The sequence below is a fragment of the Pelophylax lessonae genome (assembly GCF_965119305.1).
Source record: "Pelophylax lessonae genome assembly, chromosome: 1".
In the NCBI taxonomy this organism is placed as follows: domain Eukaryota; kingdom Metazoa; phylum Chordata; class Amphibia; order Anura; family Ranidae; genus Pelophylax; species Pelophylax lessonae.
Window position 1 is genome coordinate 580709957 of NC_138768.1, and position 20255 is coordinate 580730211.

The 20255-nt window shown below is 43.0% G+C and overlaps 1 protein-coding gene across 1 annotated transcript in view; it reads right to left on the bottom strand.

Moving 5' to 3' along the window:
- The window catches only part of GPRIN3 (GPRIN family member 3), a 293285-nt gene extending 279035 nt beyond the window's left edge, over positions 1-14250 (bottom strand). Inside the window, exon 1 of the mRNA XM_082255532.1 lies at positions 13994-14250. The gene's annotated coding sequence lies outside the window, so the exon portion shown is untranslated. The remainder of the gene's footprint in view (positions 1-13993) is intronic.
- Between the last annotated feature and the right edge of the window lie 6005 nt (positions 14251-20255).

Consider the following 20255-nt stretch of genomic DNA (forward strand, 5'->3'; position numbering starts at 1 on the left):
GGTGCTGAAGGACATTGAGGGATTGTCAGCTTCAGTTATTCCTACTCTAGTTAAAGCAAGAAGAGCGACTTCCAGAAAGATTTATCATCGCACATGGAAGTCTTAGATTGCGTGGTGTGAATCCCTTGGGTTCCCTCCACGTTGCTATTCGGTGGGCCGAATATTGGCCTTTCTGCAACAGGGGGTTGAGTAGAAGCTGGCCTTGAGTGCTATCAAGGGTCAGGTTTCAGCATTAGCTATCTTCTTTCAGAAGCTTTTGGCTATTCATTCCTTGGGGCGGAATTTCATCCAGGGGGTGCGACACCTGGCTCCGCCAGTGCGCGCGCCTTTACCAACCTGGGATCTTAATTTGATACTGTCGGTTCTTCAGAAACCTCCCTTTTAAAATATCAGGGAGATTCCCTTGCTTACTTTTTCCCAGAAGGTGGCCTTCTTGGTGGCTATCACTTCTGCACGCAGGGTGTCAGAACTGGCTGCATTATCCTGTCGTTCCCCATATCTGGTGGTTCATAGGGATAAGGTTGTTCTTCGTCCGAATCCATCCTTCCTTCCTAAGGTGGTTTCAAAGTTTCATTTGAATGAGGACATTGTATTGTCTTCCCTGTGTCCTAAGCCCAGTCATCCTCGAATTTGCGTTGCATTCCTTGGATGTAGTTCGGGCGATCAGGGTATACTTGAATACTACGGATTCATTTCGTAATACGGAATCACTGTTTGTGATCACGGATGGCCCTAAGAAGGGGTTGCCTGTTTTCTGCCGCAACCATCTCTAGATGGATCAGACAGACGGTGGTATAGGCTTATTCTATTTAAGGGTCGGGATCCCCCGTTCCCTGTTAAGGCGCACTTTACGCGGGCGCTTAGTGTTTCCTGGACCTTCCGCCATCAGGCGTCAGTGGTTCAGGTTTTCAAGGCGACTACTTGGTCGTCGGTTCATACCTTTACAATATTGTATAAGGTTTATGTGATGGCATCGTCAGATGCCTCTTTTGGCCGTAAGGTTCCTGCAGGCCGCTGTTTGAGGAGACTGTTGGTCTACCTCGAGGGTTTGTTGGGTAGGTCTCATCTGTTTGCTCGATGAGTCCCTTGATACTTCTGGATTTTGATTTCTGTTCCCACCCCTCATTTGTGGCACTGCTTTGGGACGTCCCAATCTGATATTAACCACTTCCTTACCGAGTCATGTAAAATGACGTCGGCAAGGTGGTTGTCTAGATCCGGGCCGCCGTCATATGACGTCGGCCCGTTCTAGCTGCTACTGCGCGCCCCCGGCGGCGCGCAGCGGCGCGATCAGGGATGAGGCTCGTCCCTCGGACATAGCCCATCACTGATCAAGGTAAACAGCCAATAGAAATTGGCTGTTTACCACGTGATCGGCTGTGTCAATCACAGCCGATCACATGAGCGGCTCCAGCACGAGCCGCTCGTTCTCTCTGCAATGCGCGCCCCCGGGGGCGCGCAGAGCAGCGATCGGGGACGAGGCTCGTCCCTCGGACAGAGTCGATCCCCGATCTAGGTAAAGAGCCAATGAAATTGGCTCTTTACCACGTGACCGGCTGTGTCCAATCACAGCCGGTCACAAATGTCAACAGAGAACACGGTAACTAGCTGTCACCGTGTTCTCCTCCTCACACACTGATCCTGTGTGAGGAGGAGATTGTGGTAACAGCTAGTTACCAAGTACAGTGCACCCCAACCACACTGATTGCCCCCCCCCCCAATAAAGAGCACCTGTCACTAGCCCATCAAAGTACCCGAGTACCTGTCATCAGGTACTCAGATGACAGGTACTCGGGTACTCTGATGGGCTGGTGACAGGTATTCGGGTACTCTGATGACAGGTACTCGGGTACTCTGATGACTGATACTCTGATGACAGGTACTCGGGTACTCTGACGGGTACTCGGGTACTCTGATGACGGGTACTCGGGTACTCTGATGACAGGTACTCGGGTACTCTGATGACGGGTACTCGGGTACTCTGATGACAGGTACTCGGGTACTCTGATGACAGGTACTCGAGTACTCTGATGACGGGTACTCGGGTACTCTGATGACGGGTACTCGGGTACTCTGACAGGTACTCGGGTACTCTGATGACAGGTACTCGGGTACTCTGATGACAGGTACTCGGGTACTCTGATGACAGGTACTCGGGTACTCTGATGACGGGTACTCGGGTACTCTGATGACAGGTACTCGGGTACTCTGATGACGGGTACTCGGGTACTCTGATGACAGGTACTCGGGTACTTTGAGTACCTGTCAACGGAGTACCCGTCATCAGAGTACCTGAGTACCTGTCACCTACCCATCAGAGTACCCGAGTACCTTCCACCTGCTCATCAGAGTACCTGACGCCTGAAGTACCCAAGTACTTGCCGCCTGCTCATCAGTACCCATCACTACTCATCAGTACTCATCAGTACCTATCACGTATCAGTACTGATCATCAGTACCCATCAGTACAGTATCACCTATCACCTATCAGTCAGTGAGTACTACTCATCAGTACCTATCACCTGCCTGTCACCTGCCCATCAGAGTACCCGAGTACCTGTCACCTGCCTATCGGAGTACCCGAGTACCTGCCACCTGCTCATCAGTACCAGAGTACCTGTCACCTGCCCAACAAAGTACCCGAGTACCTGTCACCCTTCATACAGCCACCATGTCCAAGTCCAAAAAGGTTTATATACGTCGTCCGTTTAAACCTAAATACCGGTGTTATGGTAGCAGATAGCTGCCATAACCCTGGTATTTTTTTAAACGGTGGACGGTTGGCTTTCCGATAAGGGTGGTCCCAGCGGCGGATTCGCCGTGGGATCACCCTTCCGGGATGGCGGAAGAGGCGCCCCCCCCCCCTCCCGACGCGTTCCGGTCCTTTTCCCCGCTTACCGGACCCGCCGGCAGCGGGGAAAACGATCCGGTCCCGAATCCTCACAGACAGGATGTCGAGTGAGGGCAAGCTTGCCCTCACTTGACTCTATGGTCTTGGAGGACCGGAGCTACGGAAAATGTTGTTGCCTAGCAACCAGTTTAAAGGTCCTTTTTTTTTTTTTTTTCATTTTATATTATAATTATTATTTTTTTTTTTTTTTTTTCTATCTTTTAGTGTACTTGTGAGATCTGAGGACTTTTTGACCCCAGATCTCACAAAAAAGAGGTCCTGTCGTGCCTATTTCTATTACGAGGAATATTTACATTTCTTTTAATAGAAATAAAAATGATCAATTTTTTTTTTTTTTTTTAAACGGTGTAAAAATAAAAAATAATAAATAAAATAAATAGTAAAAAAAAAAAAAAAAAAAAATTAAAGCGCCCTGTCCCCGTTAGCTCGCGCGCAGAAGCGAATGCATACAGAAACCCCGCCCACATATGTAAACGGTGTTCAAACCACACATGTGAGGTATCGCCGCGATCGTTAGAGCAAGGGGAATAATTTGAGCCCTAGACCTCCTCTGTAACTCAAAGATGGCAACCTGTAGAAATTTTTAAATTGTCGCCTATGGGGATTTTTAAGTACCAAAGTTTGTCACCATTCCGTGAGCGTGCGCAATTTTGAAACATGACATGTTGGGTATCTATTTGCTCGGCGTAACATTATCTTTCACATTATGGAAAAAAATTGGGCTAACTTTACTGGTTTCTTATTTTTTAATTCAAAAAAGTGAATTTTTTCCAAAAAAACTGCGTTTGGAAGACCGCTACGCAAATACGGTGTGATAAAAAATAGTGCAATAATCTCCATTTTATTCTCTAGGGTCTCTGCTAAAAAAAAATATATAATGCTTGGGGGTTCTAAGCAGTTTTCTAGCAAAACAACTGATTTTAGCTTGTAAACACCAAATGTCAAAAATAGGCCTAGGCAAGTGGCTAGGATGCATGATGATGCTCCTTGGATGTTCGGCCCCTCTATATGGCTAGGCTGTGAAAAAGTCTCACACATGTGGTATTGCCATACTCAGGAGGAGTGGCAGAATGTATTTTGGGGTGTCATTTTTGCTGTGTACATGCTATGTGTTAGGAATATCCTATAAATTGACAACTTTGTGTAAAAAAAAAAAGTTTTCATTTTTTTCCCACATTTTCCAAAAACCTGTGGAAAAAAATGATATGTTCAAACGACCCATAATGCCTCATAGAATATACGTTGGAGTGTTTGCTTTCCAAAATGGGGTCATTTTGTGGACTTTTCCATTGTATTGGTGCTCTAGGGCCTTGAAAAGTGTGATAGGTAGTAAGAAAGTTTTATGTGTATTTATGCTCCTAGAACGCCTGAATGTGCTTCTTGGACGTGGAGTCTCTTTTTGTGGCCAGGCTGTGTAAAAGTCTCACACATGTGGTATCGCCATACTCGGAAGGAGTAGCAGAATGTATTTTTGGGTGTAATTTTTGCTGTGTACATGCTATGTGTTAGAAATAGCTTATAAATTGACAACTTTGTGGGAAAAAAAAGAAAAAAAAAATTTTTTCTTCATTTTCCCAAGAATTGTGGGAAAAAATTACAACTTCAAAAAACTCACCATGCCTCTTACTAAATACCTTGGACTGTCTACTTTACAAAAAGGGGTCATTTGGTCGGTATTTGTACTGTCCTGACATTTCAGGGCCTCAAGAAAGGAGATAGGCAGTCAGTACATCTGGTGTGATCAATTTTCAGTAATTGGTACCATAGCTTCTAGACTCAATAACTTTCACACAGACTAAATAATATACACTAATTTGGGTTAATTTTACCAGAGACATGTAGCAGTATACATTTTGGCCCAAATGTATGAAGAAAAATTTATTTTTTGCAAAATTTCATAATTGAAACTAAAAAAAAGTGTTTTTTTTTCAAAATTTTTGCTCTTTTTTTGCATATATCACGAAAAAAAAAAAACCCCAGTTGTGATCAAATACCACCAAAAGAAAGCTCTATTTGTGTGAAAAAAATGATAAAAATTTTGTTTGGTTATAGTGTAGCATGACTGAGCAATTGTCATTCAAAGTGTGAGAGTGCTGAAAGCTGAAAATTGGTCTGGGCAGGAAGGGTGTCTAACTGCTCTGTATGGAAGCGGTTAATCAAGAGGACTACGTCTGTCAATGAGCGACAGAGAAAAATGGATTTTTGTAAGATCTTACCGTAAAATCCTTTTCTCTTAGCTCATTGACAGACGTAGTACCCGCCCCTCTATCATTGAGTTGGGTTGGGTTAAATTCTCTGACACTGCTTTGTGACAGAACTGGTTTCCTGCAGCAGACAGGAAGAGGATATACCCTCTGGGACTGCCCCTAAGGTGTGGCCAGAATGTTTTCCTTCTGCCTAGTCCTACTCCTGTAGAGGGCAGCATAACCCAATCTGATATTAATCAAGAGGACTACGTCTGTCAATGAGCTAAGAGAAAAGGATTTTACGGTAAGATCTTACAAAAATCCATTTTTTTTTAACCACTACTATTCTTTTATATTGGCTTTTGAAATTTACAAATGCAGCAATTTAGAAATTGGATGAACGCTTTAGCACTGGGAAACACTTTTTGAAAGATTAAAAGTGCATTTTTTTAATATAACTTTATAGATCAGACAAAAATTAGGGACAAATTAGGAGGACAGAGGGACACTTTTCCAAATCAGGGACAATCCCTGGAAATCAGGAACAGATTTGAGTTATGTTAAGGTAAGTGGAATATAAATAATGATCTTCACGGGCATGGATAAAGCTCCTCTTTAACATGCATACCACCACCTTCTGCCTTTTTGGAATTTCGATTTTTTTTCCACCCAGATGCAGAACAATTTTTTTATCTATGCTGTGTTCTGGGTTCAAATTGCAGCATTTTCAGAAACGTCTTCTTTGCTGGGAAAAGAAAAAATCACTCCAGGATCCCTCAGATGAGTTTCTTAGACTGGAAACCAATCAGAAATGGAAGAGGTCAGACACACAGCTCAGACTTCTTATTACATACTTTTATATTACTTATTTCATACTCTTTGTTTGACTGACTCCTTTCATTATTATAGAGTTAGAGCGCGACTGCTACTATAGTTAAATTCCTTTTTTCGCCTACACCGAGGCAACCTATTGCATCAAATCATGTTATTATATCCTCAGTCTTATACTTTTTGATGTCACTACCTTTACAGGCATCTCTTTTGGTCATGGAGGACAGGGAACGTGCACCGTAGAGGTCAAATGACCACTCACATCCATTATCTTATTGATACACAGATTGTGTGCATCCCCATCACAGGCCTCTCCACATCCACTGTGCATAACCAATTGACCTCCGGAAGATTTACTCCCCTTTACGACTAGGCCATTTTTTTGTGATACGGCGCTGCATTACTTTAACTGACAATTGCACGCTGTACCCAAATAACATTTATATCAGTTTTTTCCACAAATAGAGCTTTCTTTTGGTGGTATTTGATTGCCTCAGTGGTTTTATTTTTTGCACTATAAACAAAAAAAAAAAAAAAAAAACACTTTTGAATAAAAAAAAAAAAAAATGTTTTTTACTTTCTGCTATAAGGGCCAGTTCACACCACATGCAGTCCAGTGCGTTTTTTTTTCTGCATAAAAAATGCATGGAAAGTAGGTTATATGGTTTCCCGTGGCATAGTTCAAACCAGAGCAGTCAGTTCCAGGAATTTCCAGTTCCAGAAAAAAAAGTAGAACATGCTGCATTTTTACTGTACTGGAACGCAGGAAAACACATAAAAACTGCACTAGAATGCATTAAAAATGCACCAGACCCCAGTACAGCGAGCAAAAAAAAAAAATTGCATCTGGAATGCATTAGAAACGCTTAAAAAATGAACCAGAACGCAGCAAAAATGTTTTTGTGCATGTGCAGCACAGTGTATCTGTGGGTTTTGTGCGGGTTACCTGCATTTTGCCATAGACCTCTATTGGGTTGGGTGGTTTTGGTGCATTTTCTGAAAGCACACCTTAATTCCTGCATGCAAATGCAGGGCAGGAAAACCACATCAGTGGGAAAGTGCCATTAGTCACATCACATTAAGGGCCCCTTTCACACATACGGTCCGTTTTTCATCCATCTGTTGACGGATGAAAAACAAACATCATTGCATCTATGTAAAAACGGATGACAACGGATGATCATCCGTTACCATCCGTTTTCATCCGCTTCCGTCAATGTCCGTTTTTTGGAATGGGTGAATGCTCTGTTTTTCATCCGTCAAAAAAACGGATCAGATGAAAAACGGATGTAAATGGACAAATGGTCCGTTTTTCATATCCATTTTAAACTAAAACGGATGAAAAATGGAGGAAAAATGGATGAAAAACAGATGAAAAATGGAAGAAAAAACGGATGGAAACGGATGAAAAATGAATGAAAACGGACGAAAAATGGATGAAAACTGACGAAAAACAAATGAAAAACTGATAAAAAAACAGATCAAAAATGGATGAAAAACAGATGGAAAACTGATACATTTTGACTGACTGAACTAATGAACTGAACGGACCGTATGTGTGAAAGGGGCCTAAGTTCACTAGACTGTCCTTATCCCTAGTACAATAATAACAAGGCGCATTCATGCCTCCTCACAGGCTGAAGCGTACGGATGAGGGTGGCATTATGGGACCCTGCAAGGCAGCAGAGCCACCCTCAAGACAGAAATGAAGAAGAGAGCAAACTTTTACGACCGACTGCAGACAGAAAGCAAAGAGCAAACATGGCAAGTCCTGTAGTATATTGCTATATATTACATCTCACATTGAGGGTTTAACCACCACAAAAGAAGACTGAAAAGTTTGAAATAAATAAATAAATACATTTTTTTGCTTTCTGCTATAAAACATAAAAAGAATTTAAAAAATCAAATTTCTTCATACTTTTAGGCCAAAATGTGTTCTCATACAAGTCTTTGGTGAAAAATAATCTGATAAATTGAAAGTTTGCGTGAAAGTTATAGCGTCAATATGTAGTTTATACAGTATACTGGAATTTTTTTTTATTTTTTTATACTTGTAATGGTGGTGTAATGGTGGTGATCAGTGACTTATAGTGGGACTGTGATAGTGCAGCGGCCAGCCTGACACTAACTGACACTTTGTGGCAACTGGCTAACTGACACTGACATAACCAGTGACACTAATACATTGATCAGTGCTAATACTGTGCACTGTTACTATACTAATGACACTGGCTGGGAAGGGGTTAACATCTAGGGTAATCAAGGGGTTAAATGTGTGCCTAACCAGGTGAAATGTGTGCTGATTTTTGTTAAATATCTTTGTTTCTTATCCCTGCTTAGCTAGGGATAAACTATACTTTCTAGCACCTACCTAGAAGGGTGCTACATGTACATCTTTGAACATAGGGTATTGAGTGTACAAGTGACTAAGAGCTGAAATGTGAACAGGCACAATCACAAGCAATGGGATTCTGCATGTTCAGTCCAGTCAGGTGTTGTCAGGCATAGGGAAACATACTACAAAATGCTCAGGTATGAACAGGGGTTTAAAGTGTTTCTAAACCCACAACAGTAAAATCAGTTTGTATATGCAGTAAGGCATACTTGTTTGTGAAACCTAAGGGGTTAATCCTTCGCTTTGTGTAAACAGGCTGTTTCATCCTGTCTCCTCTGATCCTCCCCTTCTTCCACTGTCCCTAATCCATCTCCTGATAGTACAGAACCTTGGGGGCACTCTGTGCATGCTCAGTTTAGTGTCTATTGCTAGAGAGGTTTTTTAGGAGGGTACATGTGATGTGATCAGCACAGGGCCAATCAGCACTGTCTGGAAAGAGCGTCAAGATTCATGCAGTCTCATAGGACAGTCAGAGGAGAATGAAAACTCCTCCTACAAGCTTTAACCAGACACTGATAGAGGTCACAAGACTGCTATATACTGCTGATGAGAAAAAGTATTTAGCAGTTTATATTTACTAAAACGATTGCATTTCAATGTTCTGTGTACTGTGGGAGAACAGTTATAGTGAATGCAGGGTCCTGGGTTTAGTAACACTCTAAAACAGGAGTGATTGTTTTTTTTTTTTTAACTTACATTGGTACAGCTTTGCACATCTAATTCTTCCTATCTCACATCCGAAGGGCAGCTGGGGATGCAGAAATTCACTGTAGTAATCTGGGCTGGTCTCTTCTGGGTGTTGCTGTCTACGTACTGAACACAGGGGGTCACTTGCTCAACACATCTGCTATTCAACAAACGTGTTCTTTTCAATGAATACAAGACGTTCTCCTATTGGACGAGGCAGAAAGGAGAGGCAGACGAAGTGATCAACTCTGTCTTGTCCAATCTGCGAACGCCTTGTATTAATTGAAAAATACAAGAGAGATAAACTGCAGCGGTTTCCTATTTGGTAGCTGTCCGTTCTGGCTGCGGAAGGGGTGGTGCGCAATCAAGCGCATCACACAGCTACCTTTTTTTTTTTTTTTTTTTACACTGAACTTTATTTGAAGTGTACAAACGTACACTTCAACCATGTCTCTGTCTCTTCATCCTTGTCTCTGTACAGCAGTGTTATGCGCTGTGCTGCTGCGTAGTGACATGCACTCCTTTGTTGCAATAAAATGGAGCATGTCAGCATTGCACACTGCAGTGCAGCTCTGGGCTGTGTTGCAGTGTGAATAGGATGCACAGAAAACAATTGTTTTCTGTGTGTCCTTGCAATGATCAGTATTTTACAATGCAGTAAAACGCCAGTGACCGCACACAGTGTGAATTCAGCATAAATGTTGGAGGTGCCAAGTAAGTAATCCCCCTGTTCAGTATACAGACAAGTCACTTGAGCAGCAGCGGAAACAGGACAACGCTTGACTGTATGTAGCACAGAGTACTATAGTGAATTTCTGCATCCCCAGCAGCACCCCGGATGTGAGATATGAAGCATCAGATGCAACCGCTAGACCAAATATAAGTTTCAAATCAAAGATCTTTCCTGGAGTTCAGTTTTAAAATGGACCTTTTACACTGCAAGAAAGAATCAAGCATGAAGGTGAGCGCTGATATAATAAAATATTTAACTGCTTGTACAGTCTAGGGGTAAGAGCGAGCGTTTTACTTACATGATCCTCTACTCCAAGCAATGGATTGTCCCTCGCTGTCCTCATACCCAATGCAGGGCTTTGGTCCCTGCATCTGTCTTGATGACATCAGAGGACATTAGACTGTCAAAATGCAGGGGAGAAGAAGCTGCGGGGACCGGTCCCCTCGCACAGCCCCACTGCAAGTGTGAATTTTTAGGTCTCCGCCGTCAGGCGATCTAACGTTTTCTGACATGATCAAGACCAATGCAGGGTCTATAGCCCTGCATTAGATGTAGGGATGCAGAGGAATAGTCCACCTCTGGAGCTTGGCCTTCTGACCAAGACAGAGGAAGGTCAGGTAACTAAGGCTGGCCATACATGTTCAATGTACTTGTACAATTTTCCTTGAGATTTACCAAAAAACATATAATATAAGGTCAAAACTAAACAACTTTCAATTGTATCAAAGTTGGCAGGCTCTTGCACTACATAGTTTAAGGTAAATCTAAAGGAAAATTGTACAAGAAAATTGAAGAGGTAAGGGCAGTTAAAGACTGCTTTCACCATCCTCTAGACCAGGGGTCTCCAAACGATGGCCCTCCAGTTGTTCAGGAACTACTATTCCCATCATGCCTAGTCATGTATGTGAATATCAGAGTTTTGGAGATTCCTGCTCTAGACCTACGCAAGCAGTTAATCCCTCCAGTGCAGGCACAGTCCCACTGCAAGGGGAAAGGTTTAGGTTTCCTGGAGTTTTTGTTTAAACAAGGATACAGATCCTTATATTTATTTCTTTTATGGTAATCCGATCCTTATTTTAGCCACCCAGGGCCATCTTTAATATTGATTAGACCCTTTACACTTCACACTCCACCCCAGCACACCAGCGTACCCCCAACACATCTCTGTACCTCTAACACACCACCATACCCCAAGCACCCCTCTGTACCCTCTGCACCCCTTCATACCCTCTGCATGTCTCTGCACCCCTCCATACCCTTTACACATCTCTGCACCCCTCCATACCATCTGCACCCCTCCATACCCTCTTCACCTCCTCTGCACCCCTCCATACCATCTGTTCCCCCACATGCCCACTGCTCCTCCCATACCCACTGCAGCCCTCCATACCCTATACCCTCTGCACATCTCTGCACCCATCCATACCATCTGTACCCCTACACACCCACTGCACTTCCTATACCCTCTGCACCTCTCTGCATCCCTAAATACCCTCTGCACCCCTCCATACCCTCTTCACCTCCTCTGCACTCCTCCATACCATTTATCCCCCCATATACCCACTGCTTCTCCCATACCCCCTTCACCCCTCCATACCCTATACCCTCTGCACATCTCTGCACCCCTCCATACCATCTGTACCCCTACATACCTACTGCACTTCCTATACCCTCTGCACCTCTCTGCATCCCTCAATACCCTCTGCACCCCTCCATACCCTCTTCACCTCCTCTGCACCCCTCCATACCATCTGTTCCCCCACATACCCACTGCTCCTCCCATACCCCCTGCACCCCTCCATACCCTATACCCTCTGCACATCTCTGCACCCCTCCATACCAACTGTACCCCTACATACCCACTGCACTTCCTATACCCTCTGCACCTCTCTGCATCCCTCAATACCCTCTGCACCCCTCCATACCAACTGTACCCCTACATACCCACTGCTCCTCCCATACCCTCTGCACCCCTCCATACCATCTGTTCCCCTACATACCCACTGCTCCTCCAATACCCTCTACACCTCTCAGCACCCCTGCATACCCTCTGAACCTCTCCATACCCTCTAAACCTCTCCATACCCTCTTCACCCCTGTTCCCCGTGCAAGTCTCCGTGCCTCCATTATGCCACTGACCCCCCCCCCCACCCCTCCCCTGTACATTTCTGCACCCCTCCCCCCTCCTGCATCCCTAGCACCCTCACCCCTCTGTGTCTTGCATCATCTTATGTAACTTTCCCAATCTTTGCAACCCGTTTAAGCCCAGTGGAGGCATACCGTTCCATTTCTCAGACTACTGTGGTTTCTTTGGTGGCAGTTGGAGTACACAGGGGGTGAAGCCCACGCAGAATCTCGTGTAGCTGGCTCATTAGTGTTCATAATACTGATGCCCGAAACCTCACTCTTCACCTCTGGGAGTGGAGTAGGGACTAAGGAGCGGGTTCAGTACACTTAATTGGCTTGTGTACTAAAGCCGGGGCTGCCCGGCACAGACGCTCCTCCCTACTGTATAGTATAGTGAAGAGGTCTTCAAACTACGGCCCTCCAGTTGTTCAGGCAATTGAAAAGCAAGGGGGATAAATGAAGGTGTGTGGAAAACAGCCAGTCCCTAGTTTTAAATACTTACCCTCCAGTTGTTCAGGAACTACAATTCCCATCATGCCTAGTTATGTCTGTGAATGTCAGAGTTTTACAATGCCTCATGGGATGTGTAGTTCCACAACAGCTGGAGGGCCGTAGTTTGAGGATCCCTGGGTGTAAGCTGTATGAGATGAAGAGAGAGGTTCGTGGCAGCAGAGCTGTACTCCCGCCATCGAGAAGCCGCAGAACTGCTGGCCGAAGGTGCAGAGTGAGGGTCTGGGAACCGCAGCAGCACTAGTGAGCCCAACGCTGCGATCCCGGGACAAAGCCATCATGGGGATGTATGCTATTTGTGGGCAGAAGGGGCAGCTGCTTTGGGCCCCATGACAACGATTGGGACCTGGGCAGCTGTCCCTTTTGCCCTGTGTTAAAGGCGGCCCTGTAGCCACCTGCCTGTAATTTTCAGATCTCTTTGGCCTCTGAAACTCTCTTTGGATGGCCACTCTGAATTGTAGCCCTGGTTTGCACATTGCACATGCGATTCAGTGCAGTGCGATTTGAGCCCATTCATTTTTGAAACACCACATCACACCAAAAACATGCACGCACCTTTTTTGGAGCCACACTGTCACTGGATCGCATGGTCGTACCATGCGATCTGATGCGATCTGGTACAGGCAAATTCACTGTTTTTGTGACCTGCATTGGAGGTGTCATTAACTTTGTGTTGACACCCGCAGCAGATCGCAAGGACAGTGCGATTGGAATGCAGTGCTGAAAACGCACCGTTTCCTGCACCGCATTAGTGTGAACCTAGGCTAACTGTCACTTTTTTGCAAATAAGAAACCTTCTGATGTGAAATAAGCCTAAAATCTATTGATCAGGCAGTGTATTTGAGTTCTGAAAAGCCAAGCGATAGAAGCAGAAACTCGGTAGAATGGAGTAAATTCACGTGATGTAAACCAGATGCAAGAATACAAAGTAAACTTTTTTTTTCCGCCATCCTCCAATTAGCACAATTTAGCACAATGTTCAATTCCTTTGCTGAATGAAAGATTTCCGATGGCCAGAAATCCTTCACAGCAGGCGATCCCGGGGAGCTGGCTACATCCCAAGCCAGACAACCTTCACATCAGGTCCATGGAGAATTCATGTTACCTGGCAAACAGAAGGCATGGTACACTGGCTCCCTTGCAGCATCTGGGCCATGGGAGAGCACTAATGAGGGCCATCTCTTTTCACACTGATAAAGCACAGTGCAGGGGGAGGATGTTCTATGCAGCAGCAGCAGAACCTGTCTGTGTGCTGATGACTCTATGCAACTCCCAGTGTACATGGACCCTCCTGTCACTAGCCATTAGCATTCCCAGGCACATTCACACTGCAGACATATCTGCACAAGAACAATGCATCAAGCCATGATCACCTGTATGCACACAACTTGTACCTGGCTTACTTCACACACAGCACACCATGGAATACTCTGTATGAGAACAATACATGCATAGTGATGGATCCACATTGTAACCCAGCTAAGGACATCACTGCTATAGAATGATGCCTAATCCCCAGTGTCATCAACAAGCAGCTGTAGGTGATGTATACTGGGGGGCTCTACCTATTACATCTGATCACCATGTCATTATCAAAGCATCTCTCTTACCCTCGATCCAGAACACAGGGGAGCTGCCATTGACCTTGTAGAGAAATTCATCATCTTCCTACTGTATAGGATAATCCAAAGGTAAATGAGGTGTCACTGATGAGATCCTAGCTGAGGCTTTCCTTCCATGGATGGCAGAGAAAAGCATAGGTTGTAGGGAGGAGAATGCCCCTCTGCTCCCTGCTGATGATTTCCCGGTGCCCTATTAGTATGTTGTGCTTTTTAGAAGCGTCTCTCCCTGGGCAGGAGTGAGCTGGGCAGATGTACACAGGGAAGCGATCGGGATTATGCCACGCCCCCGTGATGCCTCCTGTCACTCATAGTGGGCGGGGCTGTCATTTCATCTGCCTCCTTAGGCTGCTGTGTGATGGCTGGCTCAGCACTCTGCTACTACAAGTCACACTGAAGAAGGACTAGAAAGAACAGTGGCATTACAGTTTTAAGATACTATATATAAGAATTTATATATGTATGTGTATGTATATATATATATATATATATATATATATATATATATATATATATATATATATATACACATAATGTAATTATATATATATATATATATATATATATATATACTGCATTGTATGAGTATATATAATATATGCATACTATAATATAAATGAAAGAGTATAATATATATATAGTATAATAATATATATTATAATATATATATATATATATATATATATATATATATATATATATATATATATATATATATATATTATAATAATAAGTTTATATACACTATATTACCAAAAGTATTGCCTTTACATGCTCATGAACTTTAATGGCATCCCGGACTTAGTCTATGGTTACAATATTAAGTTGGCCCACCCTTTGCAGCTATAACAGCTTCAACCCTTCTTGGAAGGCTGTCCACAAGGTTTAGGAGTGTGTCTATGGGAATGTTTGGCCATTCTTCCAGAAGCATATTTGTGAGGTCAGGCATTGATGTGGATGAGAGAGCCTGGCTCCAAGTCTCCTCTCTAATTCATCCCAAAGGTGTTCTATCTGGTTGGGGTCAAGACTCTGTGCAGGCCAGTCAAGTTCCTCCACCCTAAACTCGCTCATCCATATCTTTATGGACCTTGCTTTGTGCACTGGTACAAATCATTTGGTGGAGGGGGGTTTATGGTGTGGGGTTGTTTTTCAGGGGTTGGGCTTGGCCCCTTAGTTCCAGTGAAGGGAACTCTTCAGGTGTCAGCATACCAAGACATTTTGGACATTTTCATGCTCACAAGTTTGTGGGAACAGTTTGGGGATGGCCCTTTCCTGTTCCAACATGTTTGCACACCAGCGCACAAAGCAAGGTCCATCAAGATATGGATGAGCGAGTTTGGGGTGGAGGAACTTGGACTGGCCTGCACAGAGTCCTGACCTTAACCCGATAGAACACCTTTGGGAGGATATAGAGCGGCGACTGCGAGCCAGGCCTTCTCTCCAACATCTGTGCCTGACCTCACAAATGCGATTCTAGAAAAATGGTCAAACATACCCATAGACACACCAGAAGAGCTGAAGCTGTTATAGCTGCAAATGGTGGGCCAACTCAATATTGAACCCTACGGACTAAGACTGAGATGCCATTAAAGATAATGTGTGTGTAATATATAATATGAGATCCCCAGAAATGCCAGCAAACACTTTACATATTATTATTTCAGGTACTTATATAGCGCTGTCAATTTACGCAGCGCTTTACATATACATTGTACATTCACATCAGTCCCTGCCCTCAAGGAGCTTACAATCTAAGGTCCCTAACTCACATACTGTACATACACAGTAGGGACGATTTTTTTATACAGGATCCAATTAACCTACCAGCATGTGTTTGGAGTGTGGGAGGAAACCGGAGTACCCGGAGGAAATCCATGCAGGCACAGGGAGAACATGCAAACTCCAGGCAGGTAGCGTTGTGGATGGGATTTAAACCAGCGACCCTCTTGCTGCTAGGTGAAAGTTCTAACCACTACACCACTGTGCCGCCCATATTAGTTTTTATGTGCTGAACCTTCGTTGATCTGTATGCGAGACCACCCAGAGTGGGACTTTGGAACATCAGCTGGTGTATGGTTATCAAGTGGAGTGATCCGGAGTTAATGGTCTCACATTTAAGGCTTATCGTTCTCAGCTTTTTGATAGTGTTGACTGCCTAGGGGGTCACGTGGTGCTGTGGAAGTTTCCTTAATTATCCCTTCACTCCGTGGTGATTGGCCATCCCTCTTGAGCTGTTTTAGTGGACTGTGCATCCTTACAGTGCATGAACTATATACTCACCATTATATATTGATGTCCAATGTATATTTATCAGGGCTGCTTTAGTGACTACTTTTCTGTCAGGACTGACACTTGAGGGTTTTCACATCTGTATTTATTAGTATATTCACATTGTCTCCCTTACAGATCAACACAGACTCTGCAAGAGTACATTAGAAAAAAAAATAAAAAATTTAACTCCAGAAGGTTTTTCTCTATTCAGCACTGGGCTACTGTAACTGGCTATTGCGCGGTCATGCAACGCTGTACCCAAACAACATTTATATCATTCTTTTCACACAAATAGAGCTTTCTTTTAGCGGTTGATCACCACTGGGTTTTTATTTGCTACAATATAAACAACAAATTTGAAAGAAAAGCAATATTTGTTTTTCTATCTGCTTCAAATTATATCCAATAAAAAATCGAAAAAAATCAAATTTCTTCATAAATTTTGACCAAAATGTATTCAGCTACATGTCTTTAATTAAAAAAACAAAAAAAAACCAATAAGGCAAAATTGATTGGTTTGCATGAAACCTACAAACTATGGTAATATATATAATATATATATATATATATATATATATATATATATATATATATATACACTGGAAGTGTGTTAGTGTAAATGAAAAGTTACATCTTATTTTTTTAATTTTCTTTTTTACACTACAATTATGATTCTACATTGCACAGTGTGTTATAAAATAAATAGATTTTTTTTTTTTTTTTTTTTTAATTTTGTGCTTTAATTTAATGCAACACATAGTAACAAGAAAAACAGATAGAAATGAAAAAAAAAAAAAAATGTTTTGACCTCAAGAAGATTTACTCCCCTTCATGACCAAGCCCACTTTTTTTCGATACAGCACTGCGTTAATTTAACCGACAAATGCATGGTCATACAATGCTGTAACTAAATAAAAATTATGTCATTTATTTCCCACAAATAGAGCTTTCTTTTAGTGACATTTGATCACCACTGCATTTTTTTTTATTTTTGGCATTATACACAAAAAAAGACCAACAATTTTGAAAAAAAAAAAAAACTATATTTTTTACTTTCTGCTATAAAACACATGCAATAAGAAAATTAAAAAAAAATCTATTTTTTTCATAAATCTAGGCCAACATGTAATCTGCTGCATGTATTTGGAAAAAAAAACTAATAAGTGTATATTGATCGGTTTACACAAACATTATAGCATGTTCAAACTGTGGTTTTTTTTTCATACTAGTTATTGCTGCGATCAGCCACTTATAGCAGGATTGTGATATTACGGCAGACAATCGGACACGGGCTGACACTTTTAAAACTTTGCGGGAACCAGTAATACTAGTACAATGATCAAAGCCAAAGATATGCACTGTCACTGTACTATTGATACTGGCTGGGCAGGGGTTAAACATCTAGGGTGATCAAAGGGTTAAATCTGTGCCTAGCCAGTGTTTGTGTTTACTATGTGTGCTGCTTTTACTAAGGGAAGAGAAGGATTTTAATTCTTGCTTTGCAGAAACACAAAATCCATCCCTTCCCCCCTGTCAGAAGGAAGTTCTGCCTTGTTTACATATGCGGAGCTCAATTCGGAGTCTCTGCCTAATGATCACTGGGTCCCGGCGGACATCAAGTGCCCGGCACCCGAAGATCGGCTTCTGCTGTGAATAATTACAGCAGAAGCAGCACGCTGGTAGCACGCATGTGCCCCCTGCAGGTGGGAATGCAGGATCACGTGTATATATACGTGATCTGGTGCACAAAAGCTGCCCTGTAGCAGTAAAACTGCTATAGGGCGATCAGTAAGTGGTTAAATGGGTTGTGTGTGTGTTGGTGGTACCACCCACCAAATGCGACACGCGCTTTAATTTTTGCCATGACCGCGAAGCAAAGCTTTAACAGCATTTGGTGTTTTTTTTAGCCTGTATAAACACCTCTATATATGCCCATGTATCCATGCACACATAGGTGTTACAGGTGTATTAGAAAAGCATTTACAGGCTGAAAAAAAACTTCACCAAATGCGCATTCATAAGAGGAGCTGAAGAGCAGAACAAACGCATAAACACTAGATTTAGCCTTTGGCCATTAATGCATTCCAATGGCCAGAATAAATGAATATTTGCCTATGGAATCCATTAAAAGTCAAACGTTTGATGCGTGTGTTTGCAACTGCATTTTTAAGAAGCTTTTCTGCTGCCAGGAGAAAAGGCTTTTTGAGGGACTAAAGAGACACCCTGTGTGCATGGGGTTTAAAATAACCACTTTCCTAAAAGTGTGGTAAGTGTAAATGACTTTTGCCAAACTCCTTTACTACGTATAATTTAAAAAAGTAATAATAATAGCACTTACTGAACAAGGTTGGAAACAAAAAAAACCCCTAGAAAATGAAAGTATACCAACAGTAGGTTTTGTGATTATTGGAAGTGGCTCTAGGTTGCCATTCAGTTGGAGTGACACAGATAGTGAACTGACAAATAAATCATTAGCCTGTCACTTTCTTTCCCTTACAACACCTACATCAGCTGTCACCTCTGCTCAAGGAACCATGTTACTTTGTTTGTTTTACCTCCTCACACCATTCTAAGTGCTAGCCAAATCAAATGCTTATATCAAGCAAGCAACTATTAACCAAGCTTGCTATGTTCATAAGCTATTTCCTTCTTAATCAAATGACTGCAAGAAATAAATTAGAGCTGAAGGCTACTAGGGCTGACAGTGCACACATTTGGCGCTTTTCCACTGCATAGAACCGTACCGGCTCGGCACGCTTTTGTGCTTTTCCACTGCGGTACCGCATGGTATAGGGTCGGAACGGTTCGGTACGGTACGGTATAGGTTTGCTTTTCCACTGCATGGAACCGAACGGTATGGTACGGTACGGCTCTGAAAAAACAGTACCTACTCGATTGTGGTTCCAAAAGGTACCAAACTGGTACCATATCCCACAATCCTTTGCATGCAGTCACTACTAGCCACTGATTGGTCAGAGAATCACACCCACCCCGTTGTTATCCCACCCACTTAACTTTAGTACTACTTTAGTGGAAAAGCAAACCATACCGTACCGTACCGAACCGTTCTGACCCTATACCATGCGGTACCGCAGTGGAAAAGCAAACTGGGCCAAGCAGGGCCGAGTAGAGCCGAGCCGGTACTAGCCGGTACTTGCAGTGGAAAAGTGCCAATTGTACCTTGCGATGCAATGCAATGTTGCTTTTATTATTACTGTCTTGGTAGGAACAGTTGGGCTACTAAACTAAAGAGGATTTGAATCATGTTCATTTTTTTTTTTTCGATAATCAACTCTCATGGGACAGCAGGCAGGATTGTTATTTACCCAATACTTAACAATCAAACCAATATTCAATAAATACATTTACAGGAAGTAATAATACACAATAAAACACAACACGACATTGGGTTGGAATAAAAATAAGGCAGCTGCCATTTTATTATTGGTTTTATAAACAAAACATAAACAATTATTTTCATAAATTATTCATGTAAAACACTCAATCAACTTAGCCACTACGGCTCAGGTTGTAAAATACACAAAATTAACTCAAAAAATGCTATCCAACAATAAACGATCTTGCCATTAATCATCATATCAATACCATAAAACAAATTCATCCCCCTTTGCATTACACAAAGGTGACGCTACCACATAATAATAACTGGCCGTGACAAACACAAGGAAGGGGGGGAGGGGAACACCACAGCTCAGTTTCTGAGGCGGCTGAGTCCGAGCTGCTGAGGGGCCCCCTTTAAATATCCCTGACTCGGGGTTCTGGAATGTACTGGTGGGACATTTAGGTGGGAATTTCGAGCGGGAAGGGGCACATGATGCTGGTCACTACATTGATGGGGGGGGGGGGTACGCTGGTCACTACATTGATGGGGGGCATGCTGGTCACTACATTGATGGGGGGCATGCTGGTCACTGCATTGAAGGGGACACGGCACGCTGGTCACTGCATTGATGGGGGGCAC